Below are 20373 nucleotides of genomic sequence, written 5' to 3' on the forward strand. Positions count from 1 at the left end.
GTAATGTTGGTTGCATTAATGCATTTTTTAAATGCTGGAATGAATTTTCACATTCCTTGGACCATTCGAATTTAATATTCTTTTTACAAAGTTTGGTTAAATGACGCGAATAGTCAGAGAAATTTTTGACAAACCTTCTGTAGTAGTTACAGAAAGCAACGAACCGTCTAACGCTGTCAGCGTCTTTGGGTGTTGGATAATTTTTAATAATATCATACTTGCTTTCGTCAGGTAAAATACCTTTGTCTGAGCATTTATGTCCAAGATAAGTCACTTCATGCATAAAGAAACTACATTTTTCAGGATGTAATTTGAGATTGTATTTTCGACAAAGTTCGAATACATCCTAAAGGTTTTTAATCATGTGTTTTTCGGAACATCCGACAACAACAAGATCATCCATGTAAAGAAAAGCTTGCAAAGGCTTTAAGCCTGAAAATGCAAGTGTCATCATGCGCTGGAATGAATTAGGCGCTATTTTAAGTCCATATGGTAATCGTTTAAAACGATATGAGCCATTGCTCGAAGAAAAGGACGTTATGTTTCTTGAATATTTATCAAGTTCAATCTGGTGAAAACCAGACATTAAATCAATACATGAGAAGTATTTGGCACGTCCCAGTTGATCGAGAATTTCTTCGATTCTTGGGAGTGGGAATGTGTCAGCAATTAGTTTTTTATTAACTTGGCGATAATTTACTACTAAACGCCATCTTTTATTATTCGAATTTGGGAGAGATTTTTTTGGAACTAGAAGTAAAGGGCTGTTATAAGGTGAAATGGATGGTTCCACTATGCCATCATCAATTAATTTATTCACCTGTTTATTTATTTCTTCTTTATGTGAGTGGGGTATACGATAATTTTTTATGTATACTGGTTTTCTATCTTCCATTAACAATTTTTATTTGTAGAAGTTATTTTGGGTTATTGGTTCAGACTCAAGTCCACAAATATCAGTATATTGGGAACATAACTCGTACAATTGAGAATTGAATTGTTTGGGGAAGTTTTTTTTTAGATTATTTAAAACTTCTTGACTTCTATTATTTTTTGTTTGTGTGTTTGTAATTATGTTATAATTTAATAGACTTTCTGACTTTATGTCATTATGTTTTAAACTTGTATCTTTATTAGTACTATTTATGATGCGTATAAATGCATTATTAGAAGTAACAATTGCGTTTGCAATGTAAATACCGGGCATTGGTTCTTGACTGTGTACTAGAACTTCATTTTCAGAGCAATTAAGTTTAATACATTTAATTGTTTCTGATCTTGCTGGTAAAAGAATTGTATCATTTGTATTATTAAAAGTGGAATGTTCAATAGGTATTGATATATCTGTAAAAAAAATTATCGGGTCTTAATGTAAGTGAATTTTGATTGTGTTTGAAATCTAATATACAATTATATTGTTTTATAAAATCTAATCCTAGTATCCCATCACAAGGAATTGGGAAACTTTCATGAACCACATGAAATTTGTGATTTAGTAGAAAGTTATCAATCCTAAGGTCAAGATTAGTTGATCCTATAGTGTGTATTGTTCCCTGGCCAATACCACTTAGAATTGTAACAGTTTCTGTATTTACATTATTGTAAATAGTGTGAGACTGTTTTATTACTGAAATGTCAGCACCAGTGTCTAATAGAAGAGTTATTGACTTATTTGCATCATTGTTATAAATTTGTATTATGAGATTTAGATTTGGATTAAAATTATAGATTTTATGATGTTTGTATGAGTTTGGGGGGTTGATTAGTTTTCCGAATTTTGTTGATTTTGTTGTATTACGCGTATGTTATTACGCCCTTGTCCACGTGAGGTATTAAATGTACTGCCTCTACGGGGGTATCTATTGTTTTGATATTCATTACCATACGACTGAATATCTTGATTATTATTTCTGTGGCTATTTCGTTGATTGCTATTATTGCCACGGCCTCTACGACGGTTGTAATTTCCGCGGAAGGTGTTTCTGTTATTTATTCGCGAGTAATATCGAATTACGTCCGGTCTTCCATGCATTTCTGTACAACAGTTGACATATTTTGATACGGCTTCATTCAGTGAGTTGAATGTGCCTGCTTCCATTATGGTTTTCAACCTGTCAGTAGTACAATTTTTAGTCATCGAAGATATAGCTTCTTTCCGACTAAATGTTTCTGCATTGTCCGCATCTACGCCATTATCTAAGTATGCACCCTCAAGAGCTTGACATAGATTATTGATTTCGGTAGTATATTGAGTAGCCGTTTTGCCTCGTTGTTGAATATTCATCAACTTGGCCTTTATGACGTCGATTGACTCTCCTTTGACGCATAGGGATAATTTTGTTATTATTCCCTGTATAGTTTCTTCGTCTTTCACCCTATACAGTATGGGTCCCGTTATCTTTGATTTTATAACTTCCACAGCAAGGTCTTCCTGTGTACCTTTGGTGCGGTCTATCAAACGTAATGCTCTAAGGAATCTTTCCAAGTGTTGTTTTTTCCCGTCAAATTCTGGAACTGCTATGGCGGTTTCCTTTATGTATGCTCTGTCGAGCTCTACTTGTGCTTGCGCCATTTCTATATTTTTGTGTTCCGTTGTATTTTCAGAGTCTGTGTCTATATTTAATTCTATATTAATAGATATTTTTTCATTTAATGTTGTGGGTATTTCAACATTAATGCCTTTCTTTAGGGTAACTTTGATGGCTTTTTCACGGAGGTCTCCAAAGATTTTCCTCGCTTCCGCTTTGTGTGCGGTTGTGAACCTATCAAAGTGTACGTTTAAAAGTACTCGAATACTTTCTAAACTCTGTATTAATAACGTACAGTGTTTGTGTAGTGTTGTAGCACTAATAGGTCTATCTATTGCAATACATTTATATGATTTGTTAAACGTTTCTTTTAGGAAGCGTATTTTATTCAATATTGTTTGCCATTCCATCAAACAATATTTTGTTTTTAAAATTGTAAATTAAATTTACGAAAATCTTAACACTTTAATTGCGTAAGTTATAGTAAACTCTTTGAATTGTACAGATAAATCTATAACATAGCCTTAAGATAAAATTCACGTATTATATAAAATTTAATATTAAATTTTCTTAAACGACGATTGAGAACTCATAATTATAGTAAAAATATTCTACATGTTTTACATACTAATCCAGTAATAAATTTGTAACCAAATGCAGCAAAGAAAAAATTACCTAAAAAAAAAAATTAAGCATTTTAAATGTTATCTGTTGAAACTGCACGATTAATATACTTCCTTTTAACGGAAGCTCTGTACTTTCCTATTAATTTGAGAACAATTTTTCCTATCACTATAACAACAAGAATAAGTAAAAGGAAATTTGTGGTTTTTAAATCACTTAAATCTGTTTGTACTTCCACTTCATTAATTACATTGGCCTGAGGCGTATCGAAATTGGCTTTTGGGCCGCACATTTCCAAATAATATTAATGAATGAATGAATATAAAACATAAAAATTGAATAGATGTATAAAAAACATATATATATAGAATACAAATATAAATATATAAATGAAATATTATTAATAAACAACTGTTTGTTAAATACAGTTGATTTTATTGAAAAAGTAAACTTTTCGTTAACATTAAAATAAAATTAATACATTCAATTATATTTAAAAAAAAATCACTTATGTATATAGTTGTATTTATTATAACAAATTAGTTTTTAATAAATTTTTTTTTGAATTAAATATAAGAGTTATTCAATTTTATTAATTTTTAAACAATTCTATCATGATTTAATTTAATTTGGTATTCGTATTTTATAAATTTGTATTTATTATGATTTTTGTTTTTCTTAAAGTAATTTCCAGAATATAAAAAAAATATTATTCATTTTACAGGTTATTTCAAACTAATAAAATTTTTCATTTCTATAAAAATTTTTTTTTAATTTTTAATTTTTAAATTTTTAATCTACTTGCTTGCATCCACTTATATTTGAGATTAAGTACGCAGCAGCTGTTGTCTTGCTGTAGTTGATGACTGTGCCAGCAGTAATTGAGGTAGGTCGCAGCGACGTTGAAACAGCGACGGCAGTATCGTCAGTATCCGCAGTGGTTTTTTTTTTTACTCCATATAAAGAAAACATTTTTACATATTTTTTCACTTAGTAATTATGAATAAATTTGTATGCAATGCCATTTTAAATTTTTGTTTATTATTAATTGTTTAATAATAAAAAATTTTATTATTTTATATTAATTGTTTATTATTTCTCGTTAATAATTTTCTTTTATTATTATAACTAATAATAACACATTATAATAATAACACATTTTTCCATGATTTTCACAATTATCTTTATATTCTTGACTTCAACAGTCACTGTTTTTATCACTTCAAAGCCATTTAACGATAAGTAAGTTTCACTAATAATCTTAGTATTCTTGACTTCAACAGTCACTGTTTTTATCACTTCAAAGCCATTTAACGATAAGTAAATTTCACTATATTTCCCGTATTTTCCATTTTCCATCAAAACAAAATTGTTATTTATATAGCTTTAGCGATTAGAAGTCACATACTCGTCATCATGTGTGCACAATTAATTTAATATAATTTATTAATTTATTAATAATAATTTATTATTATTAAAACATGTCGTCATCATGTGTGCACAATTAATTTAATATAATTTATTAATTTATTAATAATAATTTATTATTATTAAAACATGTCACGGTCGCCATGTAGTAATTTAAAAACCGTGTTCTCTTTTAAGACTTACTTTATTCATTAAAAATATGTTTTTACAAAGTTCATATTTGGAGGAGCAGTGTGCATTAGCATACTGTGAGAATTTGCTGAATTGGCGTCTTCACACGCCAGCCCAAACACTATCGTCAAACGGACGGTAGGGGCTCATATTGCAAGAATGCAATAAAGTTACAATAAATATCAGCATACTTATTTACTCACATAGTGTATGCTTATGCACGCTACAAAACAATAAAAATATGAAACAGTTAGTACATGCTAATAGAATAAAATTATATAATGCATAAGACACAATGAATATAGTGATTAAACAAATAAATATAAATAAAATACACTAAATTTAATTGTATGAAATTATCAAAAATTAAATCTTTATTTAACAAAGTAAGAATAATCCCGTTATGGTATTATTATTTCCCAAAAAGGAGGTTTAATGTATATGCGATAGTTATATTGGTAATGCATATTGTTAGTATAATAATAAGTGGTTCTATATTTGAATGCGCAGAGTGTCTACAAATACACTAATTGTTTCCAAGCGCATTGCATTGTTTTCAAACAAATGCATAATTGCACACACAAGGAATTTGACACCACACATATCGGCGGTACTTTGCCTTCAATTTAACCGTATGCTTACCAGGCATTGACCGCATATACAACAACATTAACAATAGGCGTATTCTAGACAAGTGGATTCGAAGACGCTTACTTAGCAATAAATTACCAAATAGAGAAGTGCATACGCTGCAACGTTTTGTACATAAATTAGACTATATTTTAAATATTAAAATGAACACAACAAATATATATAAGTTAACAATATATTCAGTAAATAAGACAGTACATACGCTTCGACTTTATGTACCTAGGTTAAGTCGAAAATAAAAATTTAAATAAAAATCTGAACAAGAAATGCACTCATAAGAGGCGCACCAAGTTCTCCAACTATACAACCTCTCTTTTTATTTTTAAAATAGTATTCTATTTTATAATAAGGAACGCCAATAAATATCGGCGATTTAATAACTTTTACTTGTAACGATAACATTGGATAGCAGAACTTAACATATCGTTTGAAAATTGTAAGGCGGGCATATCAACGTTAACTCAACTAGTATTCTTATCACCACCTCTTCGTTTTTCAACCGATACTTTCAGCACTGCAACAGGATCAGTTCTGGAATAGCGAAACAATGACTAGTGGAATCCAGTAGCGTTCTTCTCCGCCAAGCTTAAATCGGCAGAAGAGAATTACAGCACCTATGATAGAGAACTTCTAGCAGTTTACGCATCTACAAATATTTTAGTTGTCTGTTTGAAGGGTGTCATTTCGTCATCCGCACCGATCACAAGCCGTTGACGTTCGCTTTTCAGCAGAAAGCCAACAGGGTATCTCCTCGCCAATTACGCCATCTGAGCTACATGGCAGAATTCACGACCAAGATCATACATGTGGCAGGTGAAAACAACATAATAGCAAATACACCTATGTTAGAAACTTGCAGCATAGAGCGGATAAGCAAGCACCAGGAAGATGATAAAGAACTTAAACAAGAACGACAATCCTTTTTTTACTTAATAAAAATATCATTAGCTTTTTTACAGATTTTCTTTCATGGCAACTCATCTTATTTTCAATATTTTACTTGCTGCCTTTACCCGATCAACACTCACCCGCACCAGTTTTCCTTTGATTAGAAGGCCTTACGTCTTGTCTGAATGCCTCACAACCTCAAATGGCCTGTCATATGGTGTTTTTAATGGTGGGCGGACACTACCATCCCTCAAAAAAACGTGGCCATGAAAAATACATCAAAAAAATACATACCTCAAGAAATACATCGAATGCAATTTCCTTAGATGAATTTGGAATGACTATCCATTTCAATTGAAGTGCAGATTTATTCGTATTAGACAGAAAACCATTTGTTTCAATATCGGTTTTCTGGCTTTCTGCTAATTGGTCAAGGTCAACTAGGTCTTCGTTGCTGACAGCTTCGATGCGTGACAGAAAATCGGCTACCGGATTATTCTTGCCAACTATATGCATAATATCAGTTGTAAATTGACCGATGTAATCAAAATGTCTCAGCTGGCGTGGCGATGCCTTTTCCGGTTTCTGTCGAAATCCATACGTTATCACCGATCCATATAATCGGTGAAAACAGTGCAACGTCTACCTTCAATGGCATGTTTGAAATATTCGTAAATCGCGAGCAACTCACGGTCATACATGCTGTACTTGACTTAAGTAAAACGCTTTGAGTAAAACCCCAAAGGCTCGAGTTGTCCGTTATTGATTTGATTTAATGTAGCGCCAACCGCTACGTTACTGGCATCCTGGGATTGGGTGAACGATTGTTGTTGCATTAAGTAAGGCTTCTTTATATTTCGCAAATGCGTGATCTGCATCCGCGATCCATTCAGTAACAGTTTTTTGTCGATTGTCGTGCTATTTGTTACCTTTAATCAAGTTCTGAAGCCGTTCCTGGATCTCCGCCGCTTTTGGAATAAAACGTCGATAAAAAATGATAATTGCAATGAATCGCCATGGCTCATGCACTACGCTTGGTTTTGGAAAATTCATAATCGTCTCAATTTTCTTGCCTGGTGCACGGATTCCTTTATGATTAATGAGATGACCAAGGATTGTTCCCGTGCGAACACACATTTCGCAATGTTTATTTTCAAACCATGTTCCTGGAGACGTTGTAGCACATGTTGTATGTGCTCGTCTATGTTATCGGATGCGAAGCAAATATCATCAATATAACATATGGCAAACTTAAACCCGAAAATAACTTGGTCCATGAACCTTTGGAATGATTGTGCTACATTACAAAGTCCAAAAGTAATCACATTAAATTCATACAGGCCAAAAGGTGTAATTATGTAATTAGGCCAAATCGAACGTTGTAAAAATGCGTTTCCCATTTAAAAAATGCGTGAAATCTTGCATGTGTCGAATAGGATAGCGGTCAGGAACTTGGCATTAAGTCGACGGTAATCGCCACAAGATCGCCACAAGCCATTTCCTTTTTGCACCATATTTAGGGGGCTCGCCCATTCGCTCTTGAATGGCCTACAAATTCCTTGCTTCATCATATACTCGAACTCCTGCTTGGCTGATTGCAATTTTGCGGCTCTTGATAATCTGGTGACGAACCGTAGTCTTAGGCTCGTTATTGTGACAATGCACCTCCTTTAATGAGCAGCTCTTTGAATTTGCGGTCGTTCTGAATGGAAAAGACTGGCTCATATTCAGTGTGGTCCGATGTACATTGGGTACTCAACTTTGTTTGCATATCGCTCAGGCATCTACGTTTTATATCTACTACAAGACCGAAATATTTCAAGAAATCGGCATTCAAGATTAGTTTTGAAACATTGACGATTATAAAATTCCAATCAAACTTCCTACGAATCCCAAGTTCATTGAAGAAACTTGTTACCGTAGGTTGCAATAGCCGAACCATTCGCTGCATACAATGATCGCGGTTAATTGTAGCTTGGAGTTTTTGAACCGAGACACTGGTAGCATTGAGATATCAGCTCCAGTATCTATCAGGAATTTGAATTGTGTGTTTCGATCTGTGATGTACAGGCGACTAGACGTAAATACGATTTTCATCCGCCGCTACCGATGAAGTTTCAACTGGTTTCCCTGGTGATTGAAACTACAAGGCAAGGGACATTTTTTTGCTTCTGCACCGAAACAATAGTGATAGTAACACATAGGATAACGTTTTACTTGCGAATAAGTACGTAGCAAACGACGTCGCTTGCGATCTGAAGTTTGAGAACTCGTTCTGTTTCGTCTTTGTGCAGTTTCTGTCTCCGCAACCTGCTTACTCAAAGCGTCTATGGCTTCCATGATATGATGATTATTCTGTGTAGATGTATTGATGACTGCTACAGAATTGTAGTTTCCCGTCTCCAACATCAGGTCTGCCTGTTGCGCACATTTGTCCAAGTCAGTCTCCGAAATTGAAACGACTGCTTCTGGCAAACGATCCAGCCACAATTGTTTTATTGCTCTATCATTCATGGCGCCACTAGCTAAATCTCACATGGTGCGCAACAAATGTGTTGACTTGCTGTTACCTAACTGGCACTCCTGTACTAGTCGCTGCAGTTTTCGATTTTCGGAGTCGGCAAAATCTTGAATTAACCGCTTATTAATCGTTTCGTATTTTGCTACTGCAGGGGGAGCACAAACGATGTCCGCGATATTTCTTAAAGTGGCGCTACCGAGACTTCTGACTACATGATCATACTTGGTTTGGTCTGTTGTGATTCCTGAATTTCGGAATTGTGATTCCATCTGAATGCTGGTGCCTTGGTACCGATACGACAAATGTCACCTCGGGATTATTCGTTTCTGTAAACATTTGGTACGTGTTGTTCCTATCTGATGCACTATTGTTGCTTCCTTCGACTTGCGACATTTTTGATCACGTCGGGGTAGGCTCATCCTTCTTAATTTAATTCTTTATTTATTTATTTAAACAAGAAATAATTATTAAACTTCGTATTATGAAATTATACGTGTCCGTTGTTTGATTCCTAGTTTCTGCATCGTAAAAAGAACGACAATCCTTTTTTTACTAAATAAAAATATCTTTAGCATTTTTACAAATTTTCTTTCATGGCCAACTCATCATATTTTCAATATTTCACTTGTTGTGTTTGCATGGCCAACTCATATCATTTTTAGTATTAATTGGTGAATATGTAACCGCCACAAAAGCTATTCAAGAAGGAAAAACTCCACGTGTATAGGTGACCCGATATATAAGACCCCAAAATTCAGCTTTCTACCTATCATAGTTTTTAAGTAATCTTGGGACCACGGTAAAATCCCCATATTTGGACAAAAATTTCGGGTAGTTCCGGTAGGCCGATTGGGCTCAAACTAGATTTAAAAGAAAGATCAACTCTATATTTTAAGAAAATTTCATATCAATATCTCTACTGGTTCCGAAAATATCGAATTATGACCGCCTAATTTTGTGTTTTGTCACACTGTGCGACGGCTGCGTAAACCCCAGCTATAAACGAACCATAAGAAAAGGTTCATGATCCAGGTGGCCTTATCATCCCGAGCGAAAGCTGCTAGATTTCTACGTTGAAGTCCTGATGGAATTTCCAGGCACAACACTCCAACATCGCGACAGTGGATAGTTTCATGGTCATGTGAAGCTGGTCGCCTGCCTAAATCCACATTCTCTTGATCTTTTTTGCATTGTAATCTTCAGAATGAGTGAGGTTTGGCCATGCGCAAAACTTAAAGTCGTTGCTATGGAGCAATTCCCTAGCCGACGCAGAGCGCGTTCCTGAATTGCAGCCGAACCGTCCGATCCTCAGCGGACTCTGGAGCTAATTCGGGTGGGAAACCCTAATGAAAATACGAGCACGTGGACGATCACTAAGCTGGAAGAAGCCAAAGGCAAGTATAGGTTGGTCAGCCTGCTGCAACGCCCAGCAACAACGAGGTTGATATGGTCCTGATACAAGAACTATAGATTTATAAGAATCTTGTATGCGGAATGAGAACAAATAACTACAACTTATTATATGCAGTAAATAAAGGTAAGCCTGGCCCCTGCATTTTATTTAATAAAAAATTAAATGATCTCTTACTTTCGTAATACAGTGACGGTGACCAAACCGCAGTAAGTATTGAGGGCTTTTGGGGTCAAATATGGGCAGTATCTGCATATCTGGCACACGACCACTCTGCTCTACCATCGAATATCCTGATACAGCTAACAAGTGCAGCCAGGAGACTTGAAGTAAAGCTTATTATAGGTTGCGATGCCAATGCTCTCTATGAGGTTTGGAGTAGCTCGAATACAAATGAAAGACGCAAGTTACTTTTTGATTTTATTTTTAGTAGCAATCTTTTTATTTGTAATGATGGCAATAGGCCAACAATTATCACTAAAAACAGTCACGAGGTATTAGATGTCACTTTTGCAACTGTTAACCTTCATGAATCGGGCAAGAACTGATAAATGTCTACTCAGCACTCCTTTTCAGACGGCATAATTCTAGAATTTACCTTAACCCTAGATGAATCGATCATCTGTTATCAGAAAATGTTCAGAAATGTTAGAAATACAAACTGGACGAAATATAAAGCAGCATTAAATGAGCTGGCATCAAGCATTTCCTTTAATCCTTTAGGGAACACTCTTGATCTAGACAAACATATCCAAGATCTCACCTCAATGCTTAATGATGCTTTTAATTATGAGTCGACATAGTAGGAAATGCAATCCACCCTGTCGAAATAAAGGCTTAGGTCTTTTACGAAAGGAGTGTAGGAGACTATTCTATAGGGCAGAATTAAACAATAGTAAGAGTAACTGGCTAGAACGCAAAATTTCTATGCAAAAATATAAAAAAAATTTACGTATATCCAAAAAAACTAGTTGGCAGTTATACTGGCAGGAAATAAACAGCAATTTCGAAACCTCTGAATTACGTAAAATTCTATCAAAAATCCATTCGTCTCTGAGTTACTAAACAAAATCTGATGGGACATGGTGCAGCAATGGAATTAAATCATTAGAGTTACTATTAGATACTCACTTTCCGGGATCCTCTACTGTGCTAACAGCATCCACGGACTGCCATAATCTCTCACCGATCAACTCTATTAAGGTGAATCTGCAGATATTTAAATGGGCTATTTTTTGTTTCAAACTCTCAAAATCACCAGGTCCGAATTGTATACATCCAAATGAGCTCCAAAACTCCTGGGAGCTAATACACCATCGGCTTCTGGCCACTTTTAGACATTGTTTCATTTTCAACTATGTTCCGACTAAATGGATGGAGGTTAGAGTAGTTTTTATACCCAAAGCGGGAAAACCTGTTATGTAGGCCTGCACGAAAAGAGAAAAATTAGATATACAGATATTAAGAGTGCAGACAAGATATTACCTCGGGTTACCCGCGATGCCCAGCTCCACTCCAAGTAGTACTAGTTACCTCCACCAGTATTGTTTCCTCCACTGGTGATCGTGTGCTACGCCAACATCACTAGTACTAGATCACATTTTTCTTTTTTTATACTTATATATACAATATTTTTATTATATATATAGTATTGGCTAATTTTTTAAATACTAACAAAGTGCATTGCTCGCACATTGCAGAATAAATAAATGTGTAAAAGCTTTTGTACATTTTTTGTTTTGATCACATTGACAGCAAAAGCTTTAGGAGTTGTAAAGATCAATGCTGCCAGAGCAATGCACAACAGAAGTATTAAAATAAGTTATAAAGGAAAAAAAGTGGGTAATGCAGGTGGGACGTTCGGAATGTACAAAAGAAAAACAGTATTAACTGAAAGTTCAAAGCACGAACTCAAAAAGTTTACGGGATGAGTTTACAACGGGTTAAATTACGAAGAGATAAGAGATATAAAAGGAAAAACTGGTTGCTAGCAGTCTTCTTGAACAAGTGATTTGAAAGGTGACGGTCGATGTCAGCGAGCAGTTTGAAAAGTTTTTTTTATTGCTGGAATTTAAAATATATGATTGAAATATATTATCTAATAGATAAAGTGGATATTTAAAAATAAAAAAAATAAATATAAAATAACTACAGCAGTAGAAAAATACCAGATAATGAATAACTAAAATTGAATGCTGTAAATTATTACAATTAATAATTGTTTTACAATAAATTATAAAAATATTAAGTGGAACAAAAATGTTAAAAATGACAATAGCATTTTTTTTTGCAATGCACTTTACATATTGTGTGAGAAATTTAATAAGTTAAAATTACATAAAAGTGCGAATGTACGAAAGAAATATTCTTTACGCTTTAAACGTTTAATCTATTCTTAAAAATCGGAGGCTGAAATTATTGCCAAAGAAAACTAAAAAGCTCTAAACTAATCTGGCCACTTAACTGATGGCCATGAATTGAGAACATCCCTATCTCAGTGGCATGAATAAGGCAGCAGCAAAGAACAACAAGTGAAAAGTAAATCCACTTGATGAAGAATTAGTTACTCCAACTGATCCCATTTTACAAATGAATGGCACATCACGCAATGGTCTTATTGACTATGCAGAATTTGTAGAAGCTCCACAAAAAGCTGCGACAAGACAGCAAAAACAACAACAGCTAAGTGGCGAAAAATTCATTATTTCACATGATATACCTATGTCGTGGAGGCGAATTCATAAATAAGAGTAGCTGGATAAAGAAATGCTACTTGTAATGGTCCTCTCTTTGTTTGTTTATCTTTTTACTTATTTCCTTTTTCTTTTTGGTTTTTTTTTACTCTTGATTTATTTTGTTAAATATTTCTAACATTATTTAAATTTGTTCATTATTTTCTTATGTTTTTTTATTATTTAATATTTTTTTTTATTTTTATCATGTCAATAATTTCATTTACATAATTATATTTAATAAAATGAAGTTTGTTAACATAGTTATTTAAGCTTAGTTTAAACACCTTTTTGCTTGTTTTCTTTTTCTCTTTGGTTTTTTTTACTCTTGATTTATTTTGTTAAATATTTCTAATATTATTTGAATTTGTTCAATTATTTTCTTATATTTTTTATTTTTTTCATTTAATATTTTTATTTTTATCATGTCAATAATGTCATTTGCATAATTATATCTAATAAAATGAAGTTTGTTAGTTATTTAAGTTTAGATTAAATATTTGTAACTCACCATTTATTTTTGTTTGTTTTGATTCAACCAAAAATATAAGTCATTAAAATCAATAATTTTTTTTGTTTTTTTGAAATGTTAATTAGATATGTTATATAGAAAAAAAAAATTCCAAAACATGATGGCTTAAGATCAGAAAATATAGATGACAGGTGGATGTGAAAAAGGGGACTAACATTGTCATTGATAAGGTAAAAATGAGTTAGACAGGACAAGGACGACCATAAAATTAGGGAGCTAGGGAGAATTTAACAGGGCCTGTTACTTCAGCTCAACGGTAACTACGGTAGTGTAGTGAGGGTGGGTAGGCCCAAACCTACAGACAAGGACAGGGACAATACGAAAAAACACTGGTAGCACAGTATTACAATGAAATAGTAATAGTAATTTTATATATTTTTTTGTTATTTTTACCTTCCTTATATTTTTTTTTAGTTTGATCTACTTTGATCACATTTATGGCAATTATGGCAATTTTTTTTTTTTTGAACAAAACTCTCTGGCACAATTTTTTTATTTTTTTGTTACGGTTTGAATGTGCTCACAAAATATCAAAAGATGTTGAACGTAACAAATGCCGCCCAACGACGGAACTAACGAAAGAACAGAACGTAATACGAATGACCGACCAACGACAGGACAAGAATAATGGAAGTCAACAATGGACATGAAAATAGATGAAGCAAACGCATAACAAATGGAGCCCTGGTTCAGGAGAGTCCAAACAACGAACAGATCAACGATGTACTTTACACTACATAACAATCAGGTGACGCACAGTTAACCAGCAGACATTTAAACAGAACTGACGTATTAAATAATATGTAAAACATATTTTATGTTTTTTTTAAATTTTTTTCATTTTTTTTAAATATTCTTTTCTTTTATATATATCACATTGAATAGTTAAATAGATTAAATTGACACTGAAACCAAACTACTAGTGAAGAACCAAATTTTGTTACTTAAACTAAGCCACACTTTCCATTGACATTATGTTGTTTTATTTCAACTATCATGGAATGCTTTTGTTTTGGTCATTTTGAAATGAAATTGCATGGGGAGAGGAAAACAACCATGTTAGGTATTTTGCAGTGCAATTGTTTGTTTACTTTAAGTAAATGGGAGAAGTGTAGCTGTAGTTTTAGTAAAATTTTGGAATTTTTTTTTTTGTGTTTGTTTTGTTGGACAGTGGATTTTTTTTCTTTGTTGTAATTAATGCTGAGCAGATAGCGATAAAAGTAATAAACTAAGTTATTTTGTTTACCAGTATCGGACGGATTGACTGAATGGCTGATTGACAGAATTAGTGTTAGGTTTGTGTTTTGACTTAATCGCTACAACATACATTCGAACAGGATAGATTTGAGGTGATTAAGGTTTTGTTTTTTTTGTTGCTTTAAATCACAAGCAAACCAGCAGCTAAACTGAGGTGCCGTGAATCTGTTTGTCATAAACTTATACGTGAAATTCAGTATAGGAGCAGGTGATATGAATGTGCTGTGAATGATAGAGAGTATGAATGAAGGATGAAGTTGAAGCTGCCGATCATTTAGAATGAGTTCAGGTGGTTGTGAGGCTTGCTTTAGAAACAGCTTGTGAAAGGGTGGGTTTAGAAGTTTAGTTGTGTTAGCTTTTGCGGTAGTTTAGACTGTAGCAAATTGTAAAGCAGCTAATAATTCCTAGAATTTATGGGGGAGACTAAAATTTCGTTAGGGAATTTCGTTAGTTTTGTCCGGTTAACTCAGTCAGTAGAGCATGAGACTTGTTTTCTCAGGGAATGGGTCGAGGCCACATATTGAGCACTGAAATACAGATTGGTTAAGTAAATGAACCTGAGAGCCTACATTTAAAAAAAAATTTTTCTACGAAGACGCTCCATGTCGCAGGCGACATCGCCAGCTTCGATCCTGTTATGTAGGTCTGCACGAAAAGAGAAAAATTAGATATACAGATATTAAGAGTGCAAACAAGATATTACCTCGGGTTACCCGCGATGCCCAGCTCCACTCCAAGTAGTACTAGTTACCTCCACCAGTATTGTTTCCTCCACTGGTGATCGTGTGCTACGCCAACATCACTAGTACTAGATCACATATTTCTTTTGTTTATACTTATATATACAATATTTTTATTATATATATAGTATTGGCTAATTTTTTAAATACTAACAAAGTGCATTGCTCGCACATTGCAGAATAAATAAATGTGTAAAAGCTTTTGTACATTTTTTGTTTTGATCACATTGACAGCAAAAGCTTTAGGAGTTGTAAAGATCAATGCTGCCAGAGCAATGCACAACAGAAGTATTAAAATAAGTTATAAAGGAAAAAAAGTGGGTAATGCAGGTGGGACGTTCGGAATGTACAAAAGAAAAACAGTATTAACTGAAAGTTCAAAGCACGAACTCAAAAAGTTTACGGGATGAGTTTACAACGGGTTAAGTTACGAAGAGATAAGAGATAAAAAAAGGAAAGACTGGTTGCTAGCAGTCTTCTTGAACAAGTTATTTGAAAGGTGACGGTCGATGTCAGTGAGCAGAATATTCTTTATGCTTTAAACGTTTAATCTGTTCTTAAAAATCGGAGGCTGAAATTATTGCCAAAGAAAACTAAAAAGTTCTAAACTACTCTAGCCACTTAACTGATGGCCATGAATTGAGAACATCCCTATCTCAGTGGCATGAATAAGGCAAAGAACAACAAGTGAAAAGTAAATCCACCTGATGAAGAATTAGTTACTCCAACTGATCCCATTTTACAAATGAATGGCACATCACGCAATGGTCTTATTGACTATGTAGAATTTGTAAAAGCTCCACAAAAAGCAGAAACAAGACAGCAGAAACAACAACAGCTAAGTGGCGAAAAATTCATTATTTCACATAATATACCTATGTCATTTATAAAATTTTTTTTTTTTTTAAATTATTTTATTTTATAATTTTCATAATATTTTTTATTTTTTATTATTATTGAATTCTTAATATTTAATTAAACGAATTGTTGAAACAGGAGTCAAAGAGAAAAAAAAAAAAGAAAAAAAAAAGGAAAAGAAAGACATAAACTTGATATATATGTGGGTGTATAGGCAACAACCTATATACTATGAAAGTACTTAAGAGTACAGATAGAAAGAGAATCTTAGGTTTTATTTTAATTACAGGTTTCCTAGCTGGTGACGTCACCAACGTGGAGGTGAATTCGTAAATAAGAGTAGCTGGATAAAGAAATGCTACTTGTAATGGTCCTCTCTTTGTTTGTTTATCTTTTTACTTATTTTCTTTTTCTCTTTGGTTTTTTTTTTTACTCTTGATTTATTTTGTTAAATATTTCTAACATTATTTGAATTTGTTCATTATTTTCTTATGTTTTTTTATTATTTCATATTTTTTTTTATTTTTATCATGTCAATAATTTCATTTGCATAATTATATTTAATAAAATGAAGTTTGTTAACATAGTTATTTAGTTTAAATACCTTTTTGCTTATTTTCTTTTTCTCTTTGGTTTTTTTTACTCTTGATTTATTTTGTTAAATATTTCTAATATTATTTGAATTTGTTCAATTATTTTCTTATATTTTTTATTTTTCTCATTTAATATTTTTATTTTTATCATGTCAATAATGTCATTTGCATAATTATATTTAATAAAATGAATTTTGTTAGTTATTTAAGTTTAGATTAAATATTTGTAACTCACCATTTATTTTTGTTTGTTTTGATTCAACCAAAAATATAAGTCATTAAAACCAATAATTTTTTTTGTTTTTTTGAAATGTTAGTTAGATATGTTATATAGAAAAGAAAAATTCCAAAACATGATGGCTTAAGATCAGAAAATATAGATGACAGGTGGATGTGAAAAAGGGGACAATGTTAGATAAGGTAAAAATGAGTTAGACAGGACAAGGACGACCATAAAATTAGGGAGCTAGGGAGAATTTAACAGGGCCTGTTACTTCAGCTCAACGGTAACTACGGTAGTGTAGTGAGGGTGGGTAGGCCCAAACTGACAAAAAACAGGGACAATACGGAAAAACACTGGTAGACACAGTATTACAATGAAATAGTAATAGTAATTTTATATATTTTTTTGTTATTTTTACCTTCCTTATATTTTTTTTTAGTTTGATCTACTTTGATCACATTTATGGCAATTATGGCAATTTTTTTTTTTTAACAAAACTCTCTGGCACAATTTTTTTATTTTTTTGTTACGGTTTGAATGTGCTCACAAAAATATCAGAAGATGTTGAACGTAACAAACCTCGCATTAGAACCACAATGAACTCCGTGAATTATAGATGTAGAAGTAAAGCGTGATGTAAACCTCAATCATTGGTCTCCTCACAGCACGCCTACACTAAAGGAAAATATACAGAGACAGCTCTACACTCCCTCCGATACAAAATTGAAAAAATCCATTAAACTTAAAGAATTTTGTCTGGTTGCTTTCGTAGATATTAATGGGACCTTTAACTATTGCAAAACTATTGCGAAACTATTGCATATGCAGACTACCACTCTTAGCGAAATTCTGCACAACGATCTTAACGTCTACGCTCTTTCTCCATCCTTTCTAAGAGGTTCTATATTACATTTGAAGGAGGAAGCCTAATTTTTAGATAAAGTTTTCGATAGGAAACTCACATGGAAGCAAAACACCTTAAAGCGCGCTAGAAAAGCCAATATTGCGACCCTTCTATGTCAAAGGCTATTGGTACGAATTTGTGTCTTTAACCACGCATCACGCAATGACTCTATATAGCTATCATTAGAACCATATTGCTGTATGATATTACGGTGTGGTGGACAGCTCTTGATAAATATTCGTTCTGTTTGCTGTTTAATAGCTCTACGCTGAACCCTGTATTAGCTGAGCGTTATGCACCACACCACACCATTGCACGAAATTTGGTCATTAAGTTAATGTCAATGGATATTATCCCTAAACAAATAGCAGCTTCATCTGCTCTAAGACTAAAAGCTACCTATGACTATGGACACGCTCACATTCATAATCCTTTTAATATGACTCTTAGAAACTTTGACTACATCTCACATTTTCTACTTTGACAGAAAATTTAATTTCTAATTTCCTTTAGACAGGTATGGACGTCAGGTGGTCCCTCCTTAAGTAAAGATTTAACAATTTTTACTGACAAAACAGGTAGTGGTGTAGGCAGGAGAGTTTTCTCAGAGGAATTAAATAAATCTTCCTACTTTTGGCTTCCAGATCATTGTATTGTTTTTCAGACTGAAGTGATCGCCATTAGGGAACCTATAGTTTGTTTGAATGTAGATGATATATTTTTTGTTTTTTAATTTTGATTTCTATCAGCTTCCAGACAGGAACAGTGAAACGCATTTATTTCGAAATATTTGCTAACATTTCGAAATAAATGCGTTTCACTGTTCCTTTCTGGAAGTTGATACAAATCATACATACAAATTTTGTTTTTCACGTGGGATGGCTTTATTGCGATTTATTGTACGTTGAAACCAAGGTTTCGTATTTACCACTGACCAAACGGCCTTATATGGTATTTGTGTATATTGGATTCCCTCAACATCTTTTACTAAATACCGGTAATTTGGTAAGATTTTCAAGATGTCAAAAAAAGTCCTTTAAACTTTGGAATTACCTAATCTATATTTTATTGGATATTTTCTTTTAGCTTTGTAATGTTTTTCGTTACATTCTTGTTCCTTCTTTTGGGTCCTTTAGCTTTTTTCTAACTTCTTTTATATCTCAATATCTTGTCTGTATTTCCTCTATTATATTTTCCTTTAAACTGACCACAGCTTCTTCTTTCTAGTTTTTACCAAACATCATCACGCTAGGTTGTTCGTCTATCATTGCACCATCACTTTTCACTTTGCACTTTACAAAACTTATGAGAGTTTTTTTTACAAAGTAAACGTAAAAGCGTTGCACCAAAGACAAAACATAATGTAGATTTGTTTGCAGATTTTATTGCAGATGTTTTGCATAAAATGCAAGGAAAAGCGTTGCACCAAAAAATTAGATCAGTTTCATATGTTATTGGTTTTTGCAAAGCATTTCGTTTGTATTTGTATATTTTTTTTTGTTTGTTTGATATTTTGTTGCTATGCCTACATGATTTATACATAGTACGGATGTATGAGTTGAAAAAACGCACAGAAGCATCATCGAAACTGTATGAGGAAGCAAAGAAGGCATAATTAAATTTAAAAATAATATATAAAAAATTAAATGTATTCATTTAAAAAAAAACACTTTATTTAATGAAAGTGAATATTTACTTAATATTTTACTTAATTTCATATTTTGTAATATTTTATATTTTAGTATTGGTATAATATAAATATATATTGTACATATATATGTATAAATATTAATATAAAGAGAAGTATAAAGCGTAATATATAAGTATAAAATCGAACTTATTTTAATTTTAAATTTATAAATAGCTTATAGTTTAATAATTTATAATAGTATAGTTAATTTAAAATATTGCATTTAAATTAGACAAATAAATATGTAATTAATGTATATAAATTAATAATTTTAAATTTATAAAAATTCCGGTGAGATATCCCTTTAATTATTGTCAAATGATAAACAGCAACTAAATTTATTTTAAAAACAGCAATAATATTTGTTGTAAATTAATTTTCCATTCATATTTATTTTCTTTTTAACAATATCAATCTGTAAAAACTATTTTTATTTATTTATTAATGATTTCTTTTATTTTACGCATTTTGTCTTTTATTAATATACATAAGAAATTTTGGTTTTGTATAAAGCAATCATTTACAAAATTTGCAGGGTAAATTAATCATTTGCAATTTTTTTGTAAAGTTTTGCGGCAAAAAAAAGCGGTTTTTTGTCAAATATTTCATTTACTTTTGATCG

This window comes from Teleopsis dalmanni, chromosome 1 (genome assembly GCF_002237135.1).
Source record: "Teleopsis dalmanni isolate 2A chromosome 1, ASM223713v2, whole genome shotgun sequence".
NCBI lineage: Eukaryota > Metazoa > Arthropoda > Insecta > Diptera > Diopsidae > Teleopsis > Teleopsis dalmanni.